General features: G+C 40.0%; 1 protein-coding gene across 1 annotated transcript in view; it reads right to left on the bottom strand.

Moving 5' to 3' along the window:
- The window catches only part of LOC149233034 (uncharacterized), a 277,002-nt gene that overhangs the window by 113,802 nt on the left and 140,350 nt on the right, over positions 1-22,850 (bottom strand). The window lies entirely within an intron of this gene.

The raw sequence follows: 22,850 nt of genomic DNA, 5'->3' as shown, positions 1-22,850 counted from the left end.
TAAATTTGATTTCACTTGGATCTAGTTTTATTGGTTAAGTGAGTGCACAATGGAAATGTGGGTATGTGATCCGTGTGATTGCAAGAAAATGAAACTAATCTAATACGTGTTTCTTCTTTGATCTTTATTCTTTGAATGAGGTACAGAAATTTGCAAGGAGATCCAACGGGAGGAAGTTTTGCTTCAACGAGTACTCCCCTGATTTCACAAGTCAACTAGTTGCAACGATATCTAACAATAGGAGAAACTAGTTCCTATCCTAATTTCACAAGTCAACCTTTATTTTTCCCCCGAACTCACAATAAAGAGTAAGAGGTCTTCCCTAGTTAAACTAAATCAACCAACAAGCCCTCTTTGATCACGCGAAAGGATCAAGCTAGGCTTACAATGGCAGAGGGCATAATAGAGCTTGAAGGGGTTCGTTACTCTTGAAAAAAAGAAATCTAATCTAAAACATAAATTGAAATCAACTCTAATGTCTTGAGGTGCAAAGTTCATTTTAAGTCCTATTGACCCTGCCGCCTACACCTACTTACAAGTCAGTGAGAAAAGGTTCAACCCCACAAGGTGTGGTTGGTCGCAGGGAACTAAGAGAAGGGGCTATCACACTAAATCCCCTCTCTCTCTGTTTAAGTTATCTCCTAGGTTAGCTATGGGGGGTGGTCACTAATATGGAAAACTAAGATAAATGAAATGTCAGGTTCTCGGAGAAATGTTAAAGTGAAAGTGGATTACTTTTAAGAATTATGAGCAAAATATGATCTAAGCAATAAAATCATTAACGTATTAAAAACATAAAACCAATGCCTTAAGATAAATTGCTCAACGGGAATGAAAGATATATTTGCTCAAAACAAATGTAGAATGCTTCAAAAATGAAAGCAAAGTAATTATGAAATGGAGAGAAAGATGTTAGCACGATAATCGATACAAAACATAAAACACTTTTAAAGCATATAGAGATATCTTGCAAAAGGAAAATCAATTAGTGTTCTATTTGCAAAAGGAAAATGAAACAATGCTTGCCAACATAAAATATTCAATAACGACAAGCAAAATGGACAATTGCAAGTGAAATCATAAGATGTATTAGCATGAGATGCACCTATACTAAATTTGAATGCAATTAGTCTTGGTTATTTTCAATCTAAAATGTCTAATATAAATGAGAAGTCTTCCTCTTGAGCTCCTCCCAAAGGGTAAAAATTGGAGTGACTGTAAGAAAAAGGGGGCGAGGGCACGGAAGTGTCATTAACGATACTCGTCCCCTGAGTCTTATGAATCTACGTGTGCCTTCGTTCCCACAAGAGGACAAGCCACCTTCATAACTGCAGGGTCACAAAGATTTTACCTTACTTCGTACCAAATGGAAGAATTTTCCAAAAAAGTTTTTTTCCCTATGCTTTCTATCAACCAAGCTTATGCTTGGAGGTTAATTTTAGTGAGACTTGGTGCCTGGATTGGAAGCCTTCTTATACTAAAATGCCTAGATGAAATGAATGAGTGAGTGTTATTGCTTCCAAGAAAGTAAAGACAATGCTCAAATAAACAATACCAATATCTTTCAATGGAAAGGGAAAGTGAGACAATTAGCTCAATGTAGCTCCACAAGTTCCAAATATGTTGCTTTGCAAGTAAATGAAATCAATGCCAAATTGCTTCAATGGAGTGACACAAGAAAGACCCAACAATAATGATAATGCCACATAATATAAATTGACAATGATAAAGCAATGTGCTCAAGAGACTTGTGAAACCAAAGTAGATGGATAAATTAAACTAGTTTAATCTTGCTCAGTAAATATAAAATATTTGCTTGCATCAAAAGAAAAATTGCATGTGTTGTAGTACATTGCCCAATACAAGTATTCAAGAAATGAAAATGGCAAACATAAGCCAATCTCAAATGTATGCTAAAATGAGAATGGATGTGAGTGTTATGTTAAGAAACTAATCATGCATGAATGAACTTAACAAAGAAAATTGGAGTAACTAAATTAAGAGATTAGTCCACCCACAAGCAATGATCCTCCCTCTAAATGGGGAGAAAGGATACCACGGGAAGAATCCCGAGCTCCCTCGCAAGAAAAAATCATCTTCTTATTAGAGATTGGTTACAAAGAGAGAAAAGAAAATCCTTTTGAGAAGACTTCCCAAGGAAATCAAAGGAGTCTTTTACAACATGCCACTTCCAAGGGCTAAATCTCTTCAAGTAACAACTACAGGAGAGTCTTTGACAAAATCTGAAAATACAAGAAACAAATTTGCAGCAATCAAATCAGCCAGAAAGAGAGTTGTATTCAGCACTAAGGAGAGAGGCTAAGCCTCCTAGAGCCCACAGCCTAGTGAGAGAAGTATGTTGCCCTCAAAGTAGAACTCAACCTTTCGAGAAATGATGCCTCAAATACTCACAACCTCCTAGAATTTTGTCTCAAATCTGCTCAGAAGGGGCTGCAAAACAGATCCAAAATGAGTGGAAAGATGACATGAAAGAGTCAAAATGATAATCTACATTTAGTGTAGAAGAACTAGATCAAGACATGCGAGTAGAACTCCATACTTATCTAGCTAAAACCATGCTCTAGGTAGAAAATAAAATCCTTGAAAGCACAAGATATCGATCAAAAAAAATATTGAATTTAAATTTACGTGATCTTAGCAAGCTAGAGGAAAGGAAGCTCCCTCTTTCAAAATTGTTTGATGAGATCCTTGAGGCAAACCGATTGGGTCCTTCTATTCTTGATCTTGGGAGTTAGTTCGTCTATTGGAGAGTTACCCCATGCCCAAGTAAATCCTTCGACCAATATCTAAAGATCTCTACACACTTGGAAAAAGATATCAGCAATCATAAAGGGATTAGATTATACAATGGAGGAGAAGGCTAGAGATTTCACCAAAAATCTTCTAGAGTATTTCTTTAACCCAAAAACCATAAAAAATAGCTTGCATATGTTAATCCAAACAAGTAGCAAAATCATAACTAGCATAATCCAACATACATGAAGAATGTAAAGAACAACAATTGAAATAACATCACCTCAAGCAATAAAAAATAGTTTGCATATGTTAATCAAAACAAGTGGCAAAATGATAACTAGCATAATCCAACATACATGAAGAATGTAAAGCACAACATTTGAAATAACATCACCTCAAACAATGGAAGGAGAACACAAACACAATAGTACCCCAAAGTCTTTTTATTATATGAAAATGAATACAAAATCCAGGAGAGTCTCTGTAAGCCCAATAGCTTGTTCTAAAGATACAATATGAGAGCCCATGGCTCTATTATATAGAAAGTTGGGAGCAAATCCCAATGAAGAAGACAATGACAAATGGCATTGGAGCCAATCCCAATGGAGAAGTGATTAAACAAGTGGCATGAGGTGACAATCCCAAAGAGAAATTTGAATTTGTTGAATGCAGCTCCAATGCCAAGTGTAAAAATCAAATTCTAGCAAGTGGACATCATTTTCTTCTTCCCTTATGTGCCAAATTCGAATTTTATGATGGAATGACAAGTGTATATGGGTGTTAACCCATATGGGGACAATTTCCCACAAAAATCTCCACCAAATATTCTCTCAAATCCTCCCAAATGTGCATTAACTTCACAAATTCGAATTTCCAAGTAAGCAACTTTCTTATTTAATGCCAGAAATTCGATTTTATTTGAGCACATGTCCTTTCCTTGATTTTAGGAGTCCACATCACCTTGGGACTTCACTTTAACTCCCCCATAATTTTCCACCTCATTTCCACAACTTTTAGCATGTATGGAAATTTATTTTTCTTCATTTATTTAATTTATGGCTTAATTAATTGCCAGATTTCCCACTAAACTTAGGAAAAGTGGGTTTTGAGGGTTCAAAACACACTTTTAACCCATCAAAGTGTGTCATAGTAGAAAGTTGGGGCTGAGAGGTGCAAATTTCATTACTCATACCCCATACAAGTTCTCTAGACATCACTTATTACATTACAAGTACAATTTTATTAGCAATTTCCGCAATGCAGAAAATCTAAAAAATTAAAAAATGACTACCTAGAGGCTAGACTTAACCAAATTCCACGAAATTTTTGTGTGATCTAGTATGGTAATATACATCGACTCCAGACACTAAGATGAGTTAGGGGCTCAACCTTCAAACCGTCACCTCGGCTTTGGGGTAAAAAGTGAGTGAAAAAACCCAGAAAATTATCTGCCTCTGAAAAAGAATGGATAATTAACTAGATAAAAAAACACTCCAAGGTGTATTCGTTTCTTGATCGAGTCCCAACATCCTAGTTTGTTATAGACTCAAAACTCATCATTACTAAAATCACTTATTACAATTCCCCGCAGGGTGTGGAATCTGGGTACAAGAAAAATGATGAGAAAATAGAAGTAGAGTTTAAAAAACTTTGTTAACTGATGATATCTGATGGTACAAGTGTCTTCTGGATCATCCTTGGGCATGGAGTCTTTCATATAATCATCAAGTGCCACTCCAGTGGTCAACAAGTCCAATACAAGTACACCATGAAAATGAGACACAAAACACAAGAGGCCCCACTGTTATGTAAGTGGGAATGGGATGCCTAGGAGAATCTCTTAGCTCCCTCAACATTACAAGGCTTTGTTAGGTGATAGTATCCCTTATATATAAAGGAAGAATATTAATTTTTAAGGTTACGATGATGCTAGAAATCCTTGTTTTACAAAGAGAATTGTATGAGGTCCATTCTAGGTGCTTGAATGCTCCAATTTGACCAAAATCGGGCAGTAACTCCTCTTGGAATTTCACTGACCTGCTAAAAACCAACAAGCAAAAAAGTGTAAAATATGCCCAAAAATGCCTTGGAAAACCCACAAATGTTAGTGGATAAAACCCGAATGATACCAAGTGAAATGCTAGAATGAAAGTTAAAAATTTATACACTATGCAACTAAGGAAAAGCCAAGGTAACTTGAGTTTTTCTTAGCTGATTTTATTGTTGTTAGGACAACAGCTAATTTAGTCTTCACAATGCTAAATTATGAATGAAAATCTTCAAAATTGAACTGTTACCCACCACCAGTGGGTGACCCCATAGGAGAAATTTTCTCTTAGATTTGTCTCCATTCGGCGGCCAACAACCTCATGCCAACCACCTGATAGCTTCGATGTACTACTATTTTCCACCACCTAAACCAACCATTGTGTACCCTCGCTCATCTGTCATGATCATATGTTTGAAGATGATCTATCTGATCCCAAAAGTATGATTTTTCATTACGTAATTGGGTGTTTATGCTTATTTTTCTTGGGCACACTTATTGGGTGACTTGGAAGAAGGAAGGCCTTTGACTGTACTCTTGTTCCCTTACCTTAACTAGGGGGTTAATCCGAAATCTTGTCCCATGGAATCTCCTTTATTAGCTTTTAGCTTTAGGAGTGGCACTACATGGGAAACCTTGACTTTGGTTGCATCGACGCCATATATCTCACTTCCCATTGCTCATTACAAGCCCTTTTCACAGTTTCCCTATCTAGGTCCACATTTGTCCATTGGGTCTACAAGGTATTAGCCTCCACTTGCCCTTGTCCACACCTTGGGTCGGGCCTGAAACGATGCTCCACAGGTTGATGCAGCTAAAAAAATGGATAAAAGCATAATATGGTCACATACAACACGCAATCTACCACGAAATGCTCAGATTTTCAAACTACGGATCCGATGATGGATCCTCCCCAAATCCACGGCGGATCAAGCACGGATCCCAAGCGGATCCGAAGAGAGACGGGCGGTTCCACAGGGTTTCATATGGTTCTAAATATTTTTTTTATTTTTTCTTTGACTTAAGTTGGGCTGGGACTTCATGGACACTCCCAAGGTGCTCCCTTGATGCTCGCTCATGGTAATGTTAAATTCTTAAAGTAAAAGTGACATACATTATGACTCAGGATGTTTGAGAGTGGTTCCAGCCTCATCGGACTTCATATAGAGAAAACAGAATTTCATATCCTATTCAAAATTTAGCAGACTTAACAATTTTCAGGAATTCGAGATCAATGGGATTGTGGCATTTCATTAGATTATATCATGTATGAGGGTATGTGATTAGCATTTAATCAAGAGCATCAAGCCCTATATGTACCCTAGTTTTGGTGGTGTTAATTGTTGAACTCCTCTGTCATGCCCTTAGCAAAAAATTACCTTTCAATCAAGTCAAAATCATCAATCAAGCATGTTAAGCTTTTTCTACCATATTTGAAGGCTTGGATTAGGTAGTTTGATCAAAATTGGGCAATGTTGACTAATATCCCTAGACAATCGAGGTAGAGGCAAAGGCTAGACAAGAGGAGAAGAATCTAGATTCTAGATGGTTGATGCATCTAAATGGTTGATGGTTGAATAATTAATCATTAATGTACAATGGATGCCATATCTAACTTGACTTATGTTCAAATATGCATGCTTCCATATCTTCTACACCTAATTTGGTATTTTGGATGTTTTTTTAATATAAATGCAAAAAAAATATTAAAAAATTATATATAGTAGACGCTTCCGAGATGCTTCGCTTCCTAGATTTTTAGGAAATGACACTTTTGCGTCCCCACTTCCAAAAAACGTCCACACTTCGTGCAACATCGGCTAAAACATATCGTTGGTATCTGCATGGTTTCTTCCTTTCTCTAAATGATCTTTGAACGGGAACCCGACTCTCGTCATCCTGTAATGTGTCACGGAGCCAAAGTGGCATCTTCCTGGCAAGAGGATTACATGGAGGAGGATCTAAGGGATTCAAAGGTTCCATGGGATCATCGACAATGTCAGTCTCGGATTCAGGCACGAAAGGTCCATCTAAAATATCCATGTCATCATTCTTCTTCTCAGGAGTTGGAGGCGGTGGAAGGTCCCTTTCTTTCCCAAGGGTAGCATCTTCGTCAAATATTACAACCCTGCTAATCTCAACTTTCCTTTGACCAGGAATATATATTCTAAAAGCTTTATAATTTTCACAATATCCAACAAACGTACCTTTTCTTCCTATGGCTTCCAGTTTGTTTCTTTTGTCCTTTGGCACATGAAAGTATACGGGGCAGCCAAACATACGGAGATGGCCAACATTGAGCTTGACACCTGTGAACACTCCTTTGGGGGTCTTGTTGTCCAATGCTTGAAGAGGCACCCTGTTTTGAACATATAAATCAGTATTTGTTGCTTCTCCCCAAAGGAACTTTGGCAATTTTTGATCATGGAGCATGGCACGACCAACTTCCACAATAGATATGTTCTTTCTTTCAGCTACTCCATTTTGTTCGAGAGTATAGGGCACAATCGTCTCCTTCTTGATCCCTTCCTTCTTGCAAAAATCAATGAACTGATTCGAACTGTACTCTCCACCATTATCAAACCTGAATATCTTGATTTTCTTCCCTGTTTAATTTTTTATCAAGGCTTTAAACTCCATGAACATTTCGAAGGCTCCATCCTTGTGCTTCAAATAATATATCCACATCTTTCTTGAGAAGTCATAAATGAAAGTGATGTAATAGGGATGGCCACCAATAGATTGTACGGGCAACAGACCAAATAAGTCGGAATGAATGAGATGGAGGATGTCATTTGTCTTGTTCTCATTAGAGGGGAATGGTTCCCTTGTCTTCTTTCCGCTGGCACAACCTGGACATACTCCATCATGTTGGGCTTGAACCTTGGGAATCCTTGAGACCAATTTGCTCGAATTTTGGAAGAGCATCATAATGTAGATGGGTCAATCTTCGATGCCATAGCTCACTTAAATGATTAGTATTATGGACCAATGCTAAAAGAGGTCTTCCAGTAACCTTGTAGAGTCCTTCAAATCTCGATCCCAATGTGAATGCATCTCTCATAAGTGATCCAACAAGCCAAGTAATAAGCTTTCCCTTGATGAAGGCAACCCTCATCCCTTTGTCTTCTAAAGCAGATATTGACACCAAATTCTTCTTCAAACCCCGCACATACATTACATCATGGAGCAAAACAGATTCCTCGGAATCCAAATGACATTTGACGGACCCAAAACATTTAACTAGATGAGTGGATAGAATAATTTTCAAATTTGACTCCCTTTCTACGAAATTAGAGAGAACTTCCTTATACCCAAAGAAATGATGAGTAACCCCATTATCAACAAACCAACTATCCCATGAATCTGAAGGAGAAGAACTAGTAAGGGCATAAATAAGAACATATTCATATTGATTTGCAACATTACTTTCATACCAGGAGAATCTTGACTTCTTCATGGTCACTTGGAGCATCTCTTCTTCTTCTTACATCTCTTCCATTGCGATCATTCCTCCGGTCATCTCTTCTTTTTCGATCATCAAACCTGTTGTTGTTGCTTCTAGTGTTGTAGCGTGGACCCTTGTTCTTCTCAAGGAATTTTCTAGCATAGTAGCCTCTCTTATGACAATTGAAACATTCAATGTGCAATGATTCCTTCCTTCTATTTGGATTTCGAGGAGGCTTTCTTGAATTTAATGGACCTCCTTTTCCTTTCTTCCTCTTCTTGTCATGAGTTATGAATACAACGAGCTCTCCCTCTTCATGCTTTTGAATCCTTCCTCTTCATATCATCCTTGATTCTTCTTGAGTGAGCTTTCCAACAGTCTGATCAAATGACGGGAGGGTGTTGTTGTTGCTTATAGTAGTAATGAAGGTTTCCCAAATAGGAGGGAAAGCTCTAAGAGTCACAATAACCAATTCCCTGTCAGGAACAGATTCCCCAATGATTTGCAATTGATCTCTAAGACGAGATATCCTCATAATGTAGAATTGCATAGACTCCCCTCTGTTCATCTTTATATCTTTGAGTTGGTTTTTCAAGGAGATGATTTCATTCAAATTGTTGACTTCATACATGCCAGCTATCTTATCATACATGTCCTTAGACTTCCTCAAATTTCCAACATATGCAAGTAAATTATCCTATAAACCATCAACGGTAATTTTCTTTGCTTTTAACTCACATTTCTTGTGCTTATTCTTGATAGCAACAGAAGCATTCTCTGGAGGTTCAAGTACTTTTCCTTGAATGTAATCCAAAACATCATTGTTATCAACTATGATCTCCAACCTGACTTTCCATGCAGCAAAATTAGATGAGTCACCCAACTTCTCATTTTCCTTGAAGAAGGAAGATATCTTGACTTGACTAGATTGGATCCTTCATCCTTCAACTTTCCAAAGATGATTGCTTCAATGCTTATCTCCTTTTGGGCTTGTCCTTTACCTTAGCTCCAATACCATTTTAATTTTCAAATTGTTCTATGTTGTTTCAATTACTTTAGCCCAATTCAATTTTTCAATTAGCAACCTTTCCAATAACAGTTAAACTTTCCAATCATCAACAGTAATTGAAGATAGAACAATAAATGCAATGACAAAGAAGACAATCAACACATCAACAAGAGACACCATGTTTGGTCAAAGACCAGGGAAAAACCCCACAAGGGGAAAAACCCTTTGAAATTCTTCTTCTATTAGATTGTCATAAAATGTTCAGCAGAGAGTACAATGAGCCCAATACAATATCATCCAGCAAAATTAACCCAATAACATTCCAAAATCAGTGCTCAGCATCACAATATATATCAGAGACAATTTTTCCTGTCTTCGGTCAACTGTCAAATTTTTGACCTAGATTCCAGTCGCATGGAGGAGGAGGCATGTGTGCGACTAAGAGCTTTCGTTCACTCCCTTGAGCTTGCAAGCCTGCGACTGCAGTCGAAATTTTCCTTTAGCAAACCTACGACTGACAACCCAAAACCCTAGAAATATGTGCGAGCTTCAGACCTTGTAATCGCGTACCTATGCGAACCAATTTCCTCGACCCGACCTCAAACCTGTGCGAACCAATCAATGAAGAAGAGAAGAAGAAGATGCTTGGTGATCTCCAAATGAGCTTGAGGTCACTTGTATTTATAATCTTCTAATGGTGACCAATTCCCTATTAGGGCAGACTTGTCCAAATGTGCATATATGGGCTTTTCTTCATAAGTACACTTTCCCTTATCCAAATTGGGCGCTTCAATAGTCAAAATTGGTCCTCCCGAAACGAGGAATCTAGTACCATGGTTGGAATTTGTCACTGAGCCACCAAATTAATAGGGCTCTGTCAAAAGTGTTGTTGTGCCCTCTAGCTTTGCCTATTTACAAGGCCTTCTAGTTTGTGCAGCAACACAAACCAAAAGAGATTAAGGAAAAAATTTAGAATTTTGAGTAAAAAGAGAAGAGAAAGATGTTGCAGAAATCTTCAAGGGTTTTGGTGATTTATCTTGGTGCTAGGTGGGAATGGGCTTCTTTTGTGTTTGAAGATGGGTGCTCCACCCGAGGAGGATTCCAAGTCTTCAAATTTTGAGGCACCTGCTATTCCTTAAGATCTTTACCGAGAAAATTTGTTAGTAGATAGGCATTCTCTACACATGAAATCTTGAAAATATGTCAGTCAATCGAGATGTACATATAATCTAAAACTTCAAAGTGTAAGGAAACAAATAGAGTAATCAAATAACCGAATTTGAAGAGTCTACTCCTACTGGGTGACAACGCTCTTTCAAAGGCCTATTACAACAATAATCTTAAAGCAAATACAATTAAAACAATTATACTTCCATTGTACTCCAAGCAACCACACAAGACTGAAAACACCATGAGCCTCTAAAGCCTTCTTTTATTAAACAATGATATAGCAATTACAAAATATGGCAGCAGTTCCCCAAGCTCTTCCAAGCTTCTAACTCTCTTGAACAAGAGGAGGGAGCTTCAATTTATAAGTTTTGAAGGAGGACATCCCATGAGAAGGATGAATTACCAAGTGGAGAGATGACAATTCTAATGAAGCAATGCGTAGATCTAAGAGTGACACAAGTTCCAAGAGTCCTAACAGAGGGTTGTGTATATCTCTAAGTGTGTTAGTTATTATAGCATCAGATGTGTTCTAGTCTCGAAACTTGGTGGACAGGCTAGAATACATGAGATCTCCATAACCCGAAAATCGTTTCTGGAAATTCCACCCACAGATGGCTTAATTAGATTATTAACCTGTTTTTTAATGTTTCATAAGTCTAAACTTGCAAAAACTGGTTAATTAATCATAAGTAATTAAGTCAAGGTGACAATTCTCTAGAAACTCTCACGGATCGACTCTGATATGATCCTAGCCCTTGATTAAGTTTTAATCTTGGCCATTGGAGCCCCAACAAAAGATTATAAGAAGAATTTGATGCGCAATTGGAGAAAACACTTGTGAGAACCACAGAGAGCTCGATTTCCTTGGAAGGTTCAATTTTCAGAGAGCCAGTAGTGCTTGAAGTATTCGAGCTTCAATAGCGAAGCAGAGATAGTGAGGGGCAGGGAGAGTGAGGTTGGAGGAAGATTTCCAGATCCAACAAGTGCATTTGCAGAGACGCCGAAGTTTCTCCAGGAGGCTGGGCAGTGCTAGCGCAAAAGCCTCAGAGGACAATTCGATTCGCTGAAGCGGATAGACGTTTTCACTTCCAAAGGTCGAGTAGAGGTTCCAGAGTGCCTGAGAGATGTCTTCCCAACCAACAGCAGGCAGGACGGCTTGATTAGTAGACAATTCAGGCAACTTCAAGTTGACACAGGGCCTGCGTAGACCTAGTTGGACGACTTGCTTTTCAGAGGCAGTCCAGTGCCGAAATTGCCTGGAGTGAGGGTAATTTCCCTCTAGATATTTTTGCTAGTATTTTCTCTGCAAGATAGCCAAATTTCAGCATCCAGATTATTGTACTCAGAATTTCTCACCGCTGCATAATAATAAAACCCTCAATTGTTGCACTAGTTTTCCCAAGTTGGGTTTTTCTAGGGACATTTGTCTAAAAATAACTGTCATATTTTTACATGAGTGTGCACTAGATTTTCTCAGTTTCCAGCGCTATTTTCTTCCGCAGTTTATTTGTGAAATTTGCAGTGTGATTTATTTGATATTTTTCGTAGCAAATAAATTGTTAATTAATTAACAATTAAAAGAATTAAATTTCAGTTGTTGCAATAGGATCTCAGTGGTGAAATTTTCACATGGTATCAGAGCAAGGTTTGGATCAGTAGCTCAAAGACGAAGAGGGAGAAATTCATTGTTCAGAGAGAGCAACAGTACAATTTTTTCAGGGACTGCGCAAACCCTAGCCAGGTAGTGCAAGTGGCATAGCAGAAATTCGATTTCCAACTGTGGCAGGCAGGAAAAGTTTGAATTGCTCAAAGCAAGACTCCAATAGGTAAAGGTAGAGTCGGGAAGTAATTCTGGAGAGCAGTGCAGCAGAATCGTTGAGCAGACTCGAGCAGAAGAGGAGAAATAACACACAGAGGGAATTTTTCTCTTAGGGGTTTCTAGTTCAAAATCTAGATTTCCAGATACAATCCACAATAGCAGCAGGCAGATTTTCTCACTCCAGGAAGGAGTGCGAGTAGCAATGCTAGTAGTCAAGCAGATGAAAGAGGGAGATTCCTGTTTATTTTCCATATTTTGAGTTTCGCAGATTTTGTAACTTTGCAAAGATGGCCATACGAGATTGCCAAATGAGGTCGTACGAGTTAGGCAGAGTGCAGATTTGGGCAACAAATTGACTTCCAGTTGTCAGAGACAGGTAGTAGAGGAAGTGCGAGTTGTCTAACGTGGGTTACAAAGCGAAGAAAGGTCCTATTAAGGGACAAGGCTCAAAAGGAGATAATGCGGCACCAGATCCAGGTGGAGGAGGAATATGAGACTCCATTGTGCCAGATGGGCAAGGTCCAGTGCAGAAGAAGCACAGAGATTAGGCAAATCAATTTCCAGTTGTTGCAGCAGGACCATCACCTTTGCTACAGGGGCCCACAGTATCATAGTAGCAGATTCAATGTCAGTAGACGTAGCCTGTCATTCAACTGACAGCGATAAATCTAGTTGCAGTCAGTACATGTGAGATAGTTGCAGAACTAGATGCAGCGACACGGGCAGTGAGAATTGCCCAGTTGCAGAACTAGATACAGTGACACAGGCAGTGAAAATTCCCCAATTGCAGTATGCAGGTGCAGTTCCTACCAGAAGATAACCAGTTCAGAACTTTGTAGTCCAGTTTCCAGTGCAGGAGGACAGTGCTAGTTGCCAGGAGGGAAACAAGAGATTTCCATAGTGAGATCGAGACTCAAAGGGAGTCTAGTTTCAGAGAGAGCAACCCTATGGAAGCTAGTACTTCAGGCTGTGGGGAGATCAGACTTATTATTGCAATAGTTGCAGCAGCAATGCGGAAGCATCAACAGAGTAGTAACAACATCTGTATGAGTAGATCAGAGTTAGCTTTGTTTGCAGCCATACCTCTCCAAGAGAGAGGTGGGGCGACTTGGAGTTAGAGTCGTAAAGATTGCAGAGGTCCTTTGAGGAGTCCACCTCATAGGATCATTACCTGGCTACGAGGGCCCATAGTACTCAGTAGCAGGATGGATCAGTGTCAAAGATGCAGTCAGATTCCGGGATGACAATTGCAGACTAGTAGCAGTCAGGTGTTGGGGAGCATAGTGCAGGGTTGGCAGTAGTGCGGAGTGGCACAATGCAGAGTCAACAACAGCACAGATTCTTCAGTGACAGTGCAGAGGGTAGTAGCAGTCAAGACTTGCGAGACAGATGAATCATACTGAACACAGTTGATTCAATGTTTTGGAAGCTTCTCAGTTGTGGTAGTTGCAGTTGTAGCAGCAACAGATGAGAGGGAGTTGTAATGTAGATGCAGAGTTGGCAACAGTATGGCAGTGTCAGCAGCAACACACATGCAGCATTAGAGTTGCGCAGTAGTTGATGGGAGCTAGCAGCCCAACATCAACAACATTACAGAGGATGATACAGAGTCATTTTTGGGAGACAAGTTTGTGCATTGAGCTTGAAACTACCCTAAAAGAGAAGTGTGGAGGGCAGCACCCTATTGGAGGACAGCCGCAGTAAGAGGAAGCAATTCTGGGTTTGTTTGAGGGTTGTTAGGGACTGTGGTTGGGTGCCCTAACTAGTCCAGAATTGCAACAGCCTAATTACCCTAGAATAGTGAGCTAGTGCACACATTCTGAAGCGTATCTTGTATGTGTTGAGACAGTTTGATGGGCAACTTGTAGGAGTCCTTAGGACAACTAGTTTGCTGACAGTGTGGAAGGTTAAGGGTTTCTTATTATGCCCTAACCAGAATTGCAGGAGCAGCTAGCAATCAAAGGAATGTTGCATCAGTGTTATGTGAAGGGTCATTAGTTTGATGATCTCCACAAAGGATTTACCTTAGCACTCTTTGTGATTGGATTCAGGATTACATTTCTAAATAGTCATCATCAGCAGAATGATAGACTTTCTACTGTTGTCATAAATATCAGTTTTGTATATTTGTACTATCTCTCTCTCCGCTAAACTATTGAAGAATATAAGAAGATTTGATCAAGGGTTTCCCCACATTGGGGTTTGTCCCTGGCTAGTGCCACATCTTGTGTCCACTCGTCTTGGCTTGTCTTCTACTGTTTATCTTTATGTTCTATCTGCATTTTACTATCATGCTGATGTGATTGCTAATATGAATATTGACATTGGGCTAATATGAAAAATTGAAGTAAATTTCTCTAAGCATAGAACATTACAAAAAATTAGCATGGTATCAGAGCTTAGGTGAAGACAAATCCCAAGCAAGAGTGAAAGAGCAATCACCGAAGACAGTTGGACAAGGTCAAAGGCTCAATGGGTTCCTCATCCCACTTCCCGGTTGAAGACAAGCTCCATGAAAAGTCTGACTATCACAGATGGAAGATGTCTCTTGATCTAACATTGGAAGAACAAGAAGTTTTGGATTATGTGAAGGGTAAAATCCCTGAGCCTCCATCAAATGCATTGGCTACTACAAAGAACAAGTACACCAAGGGTGAAGTCAAAGTGAAGAAGATTATCAGAGATTCCATTGACAAGCGTTTGGTGGCCTACATCTCTGATTTGAACACCTCCAAGGAGATCTATGACAAATTGGTAAGCATATTCATGGTTAGTGATGAAAATCAAATTTTGTTCCTCAAAAATAAGTTGAAGGATATTAAGAACGACAAGGACAAGGATATTCAATCCTACTTCTTAAGGATCACTAAGATCAAGAATGATCTTCTATCGATTGGAGAAGTCATTCCTGACAGGGAACTTACTATCACTACTCTTGGAGGGCTCGCACTTGAGTGGTATATATTTAGAACCACTATTCTCAATAATGATCGAATTCCAAGGTTTGAAGAATTGATGTTGAGATGCATTCAAGAAGAAACCAAGATGGTGGAGCAAGAAATGACTTCTAATAGAGGCAACCCTACTGCTTTCTCCACTCATGCCAAAAGGAGAAATAATGCAGCGTCTAAAGGTCATTTCAATGGAAAGCCCGGATCTAAGGGTGGAACGAAATGCAGATGCTTTGCTTGCAATAAATTTGGCCATTATGCAAGGGAGTGTCCAAATAGAAGGGACACATCACATGATGATCACAATCATTCTGGGGGCAACTTCAATAACAATGATCGAAGGAATGACAGGTACAATGGCAAAGGAAAAAGGAATGCGGGGCATCAACGAAGTGGTTGACCCTCCAAGAAAGCAAGGAACTCCAGGTATGAAGAATCAAATGTTGTTTCTGATAAGCAAAAGGAGTATTATCTTATATCGGCTCTCTCCACTACCTCTCCTTCGGACTCTTTGGGAAATTGGCTTATTGATAGTGGTGCTTCAAGGATAGTGGGATCAATTAGAACTGACTTCGGGTCGGTAAGAGTGGTATGGGACACTCTCTTTATTTGGAACTAATTTCAGATCAGGAAGAGTGGTATGAGACACTCTCTTTATTTGGAACTGATTTCAGATCAGTAAGAGTGGTATGAAACACTCTCTTTATTTGAAACAGATTTCAGATTAGTAAGAGTGGTATGAAACACTCTTTATTTGGAATTGATTTCGGATTAGTAAAAGTGGTATGAAACACTCTCTTTCATCTAGGACTGACTTCGGGTCAGTAGAGAATGGTATGATACATTCTCGATCATTTCTTCTTCTTCATAGTTCAGCAAAGCAGAGTAGGGCACTACATAATGGCAGAGATAGTACGGACTGGCAGATGGATTAGCAGATGGAGTTCTCCCTAGTTGAGAGGGAGTGTTAAAATTGGAAACTAGGGCCAAACTCCATGTGGGTCATCTTCTTTATGGCAGTTGATATTTTTCTTGGATTCCTCTCTCCAAGAGGTGTAGGATTGATCTAAAGATCATCCGATTCCATCATGTATTTATGGATATATGAATTTATTTGTGTTATTTGACAATTTGTCAAGGTCAGCCAGCAAGCAAATAACCCCAGCTCAACCTTAACGTGGCATTATAAATACAAGAGGCCTCAAGTCATTAGGAACACTCATCACTCTTGATCTCTCCTCTCCACTCGTTTGGGTTGTCCTCTCACAAGGAGGACGTAGTGGAAAGGGTCATTTAAGAGAGCCAAGGTCACGTAGCCGCAGTTGAAGGGAGAGACACCTAGTCGCAATTGAAGGAGATCCGCAACATTTGAGGAGCCCTAATACGTAGTCCTAAAGAAGCCCTAGCCGCAGTTCAAGAAGAGCCCTAAAGACGCAACTAAGGAGACAGCAAAAGAAGACCTAGCCACAGATCTAAGAGGCTCTTATCCGCAGCTAAAGAGGCTCTAATCCGTAGCCAAAGGGAGGCCCTAATTCCGCAGCAAACTAACCCTAATACGCACAACAAGCAAAGGACTGGACAAAGAGGAATGGAAGGTTGTTTTGGGGAGGCCAAGGTGTTGTCTTGAGGGTCGCAGTCCTGATCTTGAAGGTCGAGCGTGAGAGGATTGTCTTAGAGCCTTGTTGAAGAGTGAACAGTCCTATTAAGAGAATGTCGCAGTCATTTTTGGGAGATAAGTTTCTGCGTCGGGCTTGCAACTGCCCTAAAAGAGCAACGAGGAGGGCAACAACCTATTGGAGGACACCCGCAGTAAGAGGAAGCAATTCTGGGTTTGTTTGAAGGTTGTTAGCGACTATGGTTAGGTGCCCTAACCAGTCCAAAATTGCAGCAGCCTAATTACCCTAGAACAGTGAGCTAGTGCAGACATTATGAAGTGTATCTTGTATATGTTGAGACAGTTTGATGGGCAACTTGTAGGAGTCCTTAAGACAGCTAGTTTGCTGACAGTGTGGAAGGTTAAGGGCTGCCTATTGTGCCCTAACTAGAATTGCAGGAGCAACTAGCAATCAAAGGAATATTGCATCAGTGTTATGTGAAGGGCCATTAGTTTGATGATCTCCTCAAAGTATTTACTTCAACAACCTTTGTGATTGGATTCAAGGCTGCATCTCTGAACAGTCATCATTAGCAGAATGATGGACTTTCTACTGTTGTCATAAATATCAGTTTTCTATATTTGTATTATCTCTCTCTACTGAACTATTGAAGAATATAAGAAGATTTGATCAAGGCTTTCCCCACATTGGGGTTTGTCCCTGGCTAGTGCCACATCTTGTGTCCTCTCGTCTTGGCTTGTCTTCTATCGTTTATGTTTTTGTTCTATCTACATTTTACTATCATGCTGATGTGATTGCTAATCTGAATATTGACATTGGGCTAATATGAAAAATTGAAGTAAATTGCTCTAAGCATAGAACATTACCAAAAATTAACAAAGGGTCATGGATGGAAGTTTATTTTCTGCACTCATAGGTACTTTTGAAGATGATAGTCTCTGGGTAATCGATAATGGAGCCTCCAAACACATGACAGGGGAACATGGACAACTTCAATTCTATATCAAAATGAATATATTCTCATTCAGTTGAACTTGGAGACAAGAAGAGATACTTTGTCAAGGGAATTTGATCTACTTCCTTGGAGCTGGAAACCGGTGGCAACATTCATCTCAACAATATACTCTTTGTTCCAGGTTTGAAGAAACACTTGCTTTCTATTTCTTGTTTAGGAGATAGAGGTGATAGGGTTTCTTTTGTTGATGGAAAAGTAATTGTATGGGGCAAGGAATCTAGTATTGAAGATGTTAAGACTAATGGGATTCGTGAGGGAAGGTTGTATAGACTTCTTACTCTTCATCAAGTCCTTGTGAGCTTTGGCATAGAAGGTTTGGCCATCTTCATTATAAGATTTTTCCATCTCTGAATCATATGGTTAATGAAATCCCTGAACTAAAAGAAGAGCATGAAGAAGTCTATATAGGATGTGCTCTCGACAAGTATATAAATAAACCATTCGCAAGCAGTGACAAAAGATCCAATGAAATTTTGGATCTCATTCATTCTGATGTTTGTGGACCTGTTACCCACCATTTTATGGGTAATATCCGTACGAGAAAAAATTTCTCCAAGATGGCCCTTAGCTAGCAGCCATTAGCTAGCTCATTGTGCCATTTTCTCCGACACCTGAGCCAGCCATGTGGTCCCTCGCCCATCTATCATGATCATATGTTTGAAGGTGGGCCTCCCGAATCTAAAGGTATGCCTTGTCATTTTGAAATTGAGTATTTTAGTTTACTTATCATGGACACATCTGGGTACAGATTAATGGGGGCATTCGGTGGAAAGAACGGGCTAGGTCTATGCTTTTGTCCCCTAGACGCCTTTTAGACATTAACCTTGGGTTCTAGTCCCATGGGATCTCTTTTATTGACCATTCGTCCAGGGATGGTATTTCATGGGAAACCTTGATTTTGGTTGTGTGGTCCCACACCCTTATCAGCTCATATTACCCCCCTTCTATTCATTATTATCCCATCCATCATTTCTCCCACCTGGGTCCACATAGGGTCATCTCACCCCTTCCCCTTGCCCACACCTTGGGTCATGGCTTGGGAATGAAGCTTGGAGGTTAATGCAGTTAAAAGAAACTTAAAAGGACATATGGCCACATTCAACAGGAAAAGTACCACAAAATGCAAAATATGGTCAAGACAAAAACATTTAGCACGTGGGCAAAAGCCAATACATGAGCTCTACCCCATCATCATGGCCATCATAGTGCTTCCATCAGGTTCTATGAGCTTTCTTCATCATATAGGAACCCATGATTGTCCCAACCCCTGGTGGGCGATGAACCGCCCCACCTTAAAAGGGGGGAATTCATTGTTATATCTTATACATCATGCTCTAAACACTTGAGCTCCGAGCAGTTAATCAAATAAAATCATAAAATGGCAAAAGGCATATAAAGAAGGGTGGAAAAATCAAGGCTGAGGTACCTCATGTACCACAATTGCTCCCTCCTACACCTTATAAACCCAAGTGTGTGCTTCCCTCTTATTAGCTACCCTTGTACCCCAACTTGTGATCCAGGGTTGCCCCTTCTCATTCCCTACTTCATTCACCTATTTGCCACACGCCACCACCTTTTAAAGGGTGTACCTTGACTAAATAATCCTCTTTAGAAGTAGAAACCACCTAACAGGGCACTTGGTTAACCCCATTTGGAGTTTAGGAGACATTGGCACATCCCGAAGCCCATTATGGAAGGGCATGCCATTATGAAGTCCCCACCTATGGTCCATGGTTAGGTAAGCTTATCTACTCGATTTCTCTAATGACTTGTTGTACTAGAAGGCTAGGGGACGCATCAGATCTTATACAGGATTGCAGATGGTTTCCATTTGGGTTTGGTCTACCTATATGGGGTCCTAGTCCTCCAGAGGGCTACATTATCACATGTAAGGTCAGCGTTGAGAGCCATGGGCCTCCACAACAGCAGATTGCACTCCATGGATCCCCACAGCCATTCAGAGACTGATTGTGGTTCACTTATTGGACGAGGAGGATGCACCTGATCTATCATGCCCAGTTGGCCACAGATCCACACCATACACTTGGCAGATGATCCAGGACTTGTACAATGATGTGCCATCGCCTACACTTTCATCCTAGACCTTGCAAGTCACCCACAGGCATCTTCGATTTGTTTGGAGACTCATGAGGACACGTCTGTGCCCCCACATGTCATTTGGAGCACCACAGGTTATTACAAGGGGTCAACCCCTTGTCCGCTACTTTTGAGGGTCCTATTCTTCATTGTGGCACCCATGGACTTCATTAGGCCTCTTAGAGGGCCCTACGACATGCATACACTATTATTTGACCTCTTGAGAGGCTTACTTTTTCATTTATGAGCTAGTTTGGTGGGCTTGTCGCCAAAAGTTGTATTATTAGCACATTATTTTATTTTTGGGGCTTATGTAGGCCAAGGAGGCTAATTCGAACTCCTAAGTTGTGTATAAATAGGAATGAGATGAGTTCATTTCTCATCATCACTTTGGATTAGATCTCTCTCTTCTTTACAGAATTATGCACTTTTTTCTGGAGGATGAATTGGAGCATTTATGGATGAATTTTGATGTATGGTTATTGGTATATCTTCTCTTGGAGCTTCTCTATTGTAATTTGTGAATGGTTGGATATACTCTATTGCATGTAAGTACCAAATTTTGATGTTATTCTTGCCGCTTTTTTCATATATGCTGGATTGGGATTTTAGTTGTTTCAAGGCTAATTGTTTCATGCAAATTATTGCTTAATATTGTGGGATTGCCTCTATTATAACGTTCTCCCCATGTATGGGCCATGTAGTGTGAACGAAATTTCCTAGGTATAAAATCTAACCTTGATGAGCCATTCCTCTTATGCATTTGAAGTATAAAAGATGCAAGATTGCTTTCACGTTACCTAGATGGTTTGTTAAGTAATTTTGAAGTTTCCTTGACTGGAACCAAGAAATCTTACACATAATCATCATAGACTCCATTCTCCCAAGGATTAAGGCATTGATCTACCAAGGGAGGTCACCAAAACTCTTATTCTTTCACCTTCTCCCAAGTTTAACCACATTGGGGTGCCTAGGGCATCAATTTCCCAAAAAGCTAGCCACTAAAAAAAATCATCTCCTAGGGTCTCCTATGCTGGCCTTTCCTCTAGCCCTCCTCCAAATTTGAAGACATTCTAACAGTGGAACTAGGAGAAAATCCAAGCCCCAGCTTCAAGACCAAAACTTTCCCTACCGTCTCCAAGGCTAGCACTTCCCAAGGTCAAACCAACATATTTGAGTAATTATATTTGCTTTGATCCTCTCTCCACCTTGTCTAGGGTAAGAATATCATTGGTTGCTACATTCCTTCCTCATACCCTAGACTAGGTCCACTTGGCCCCGTGTGGTCCCACTCCTTTAAAAGACCATTCTTCAAGAACCATCCTGGATACCAATTCTAAGAAAGATTTTAGGGATTGGGAAACCCCTTCGCACATCTTATCCCATAAATCGGACCCTCAAATCCTCTCTTCCTTTCCCTAGATTACCTAGTACCTTGCTTACAAAGCAAGCAATCTTTATCCTTCAAATTTTGGGAAAGAGTTATCCAGGTCACTCATATCCATTGCCTTATCCGTCATTAGTAGCTCCACAAATATCGGGTCTCCTCCCATTGGTGAAAGTCCATAAATAGAAGGGAGCCTTAGCTGAGGTGACAGTGGGCTAAGACGACGACATTCCTCCTTTGACTAGGGCTGCCGCAAAAGGGGGAAAGTGATCTCCATCACCTGTTGGAACCTCCCTTTTCCCCGAATTCGAGAAAGTCAAAGATCAATCTCCAAAGATGGCATCTACTTCAAGCACTGACTCCGAAAGGGATCAACCCAAGATGACCAAGAGTGAAAGACACTTGGTTAGTGTCTTTGCCCCTTTGAAACTATGCAACGATCCCAAACCATTACCTGAAAAATTTAACCAATCGTTGCCCGAATCAAAGGGGATGATACTTGGACTGCCCATGGTTTTATTGAAGAATTCTACTGGCAATTGTCCCCTAGATTGATATTTAATGAAGATAGGATCATGATGCTTTTTTCCTTATCACTTGAGGGACAAGCAAGAGATTGGTATCTTAGCCTTCCCCTTGGGTGCATTAAGGACTCCGATGAATTTGAGGAACTATTCATGAAAAGGTGGTCATGCAATGCCCAAGGGACCTTCAACATTGAAAAGTTCTACCAAATAACCAAGGGAAGGGAAGATGTGTGAGAATTCATTCAAAATTTTGATAGGGTAGTCAAATATATACCTAATCATTTGAAGCCATCTAAAGTCAGCATCCTTGACAAATTCATAAAAGTCGTGGGTGGCCACCTCACCTATGTGTTGAGGGATAAGAAACCATCCACCTTGGTTGAGGCTAAGGAAATGGCAATGGAAGTTGAAGAAAACCTATGAATTTCAAAGGTTGATATCAATGACCACCCTAGAGCTAAATTTGAAACCAAGAAGGAGAAGTCCAAAGATCAACACAAAGAAATTCTCCTCGTTATTCTCAAAAAGATGGATTGGTTCACCGAAGAAGCAGTTACATGTGACAAGGTTGTCATCAATAAAATCACCGCCTTAGAAAGGGCCCAAAAACCGAGTTACATCCCTAGAGGAAAAGCCTTTTCCCCAAAAACCAAAATGAAGAAGATAGGCCTAGCTCTTCTCAAATTCCAAACACATTGGCCCCAACTAATGTTATTCAGCCAAATTCTTCATCTGATGATGAGGAGAGTGAAGAGGATGCAAGTGAGGATGAACAAACAGATGAGCAAGCCAATCTCGTGGAAGTTGATGGATTCAACATTTTGCTAGGAGGATCATACATGCATCCTCCCATTAGTGACATTACCCTTAAGGAAGAAAAGGAAGAATCCATTCGTAATGTCGATAGCCAGGGAAGATTCAAAGGGGTCCAATATCCCCGAAAGGAAAAGGACAAACACCCCTTACCTCCTAAGGAATCACCTAAGGGAGATCCATCACCTAAGCAA

The sequence above is a fragment of the Pinus tabuliformis genome, chromosome J (assembly GCF_031772625.1).
Source record: "Pinus tabuliformis cultivar Carrire ecotype Pingquan chromosome J, CPIR1, whole genome shotgun sequence".
NCBI classification, from domain to species: domain Eukaryota; kingdom Viridiplantae; phylum Streptophyta; class Pinopsida; order Pinales; family Pinaceae; genus Pinus; species Pinus tabuliformis.
This window is presented reverse-complemented; position numbering and strand designations above follow the sequence as displayed.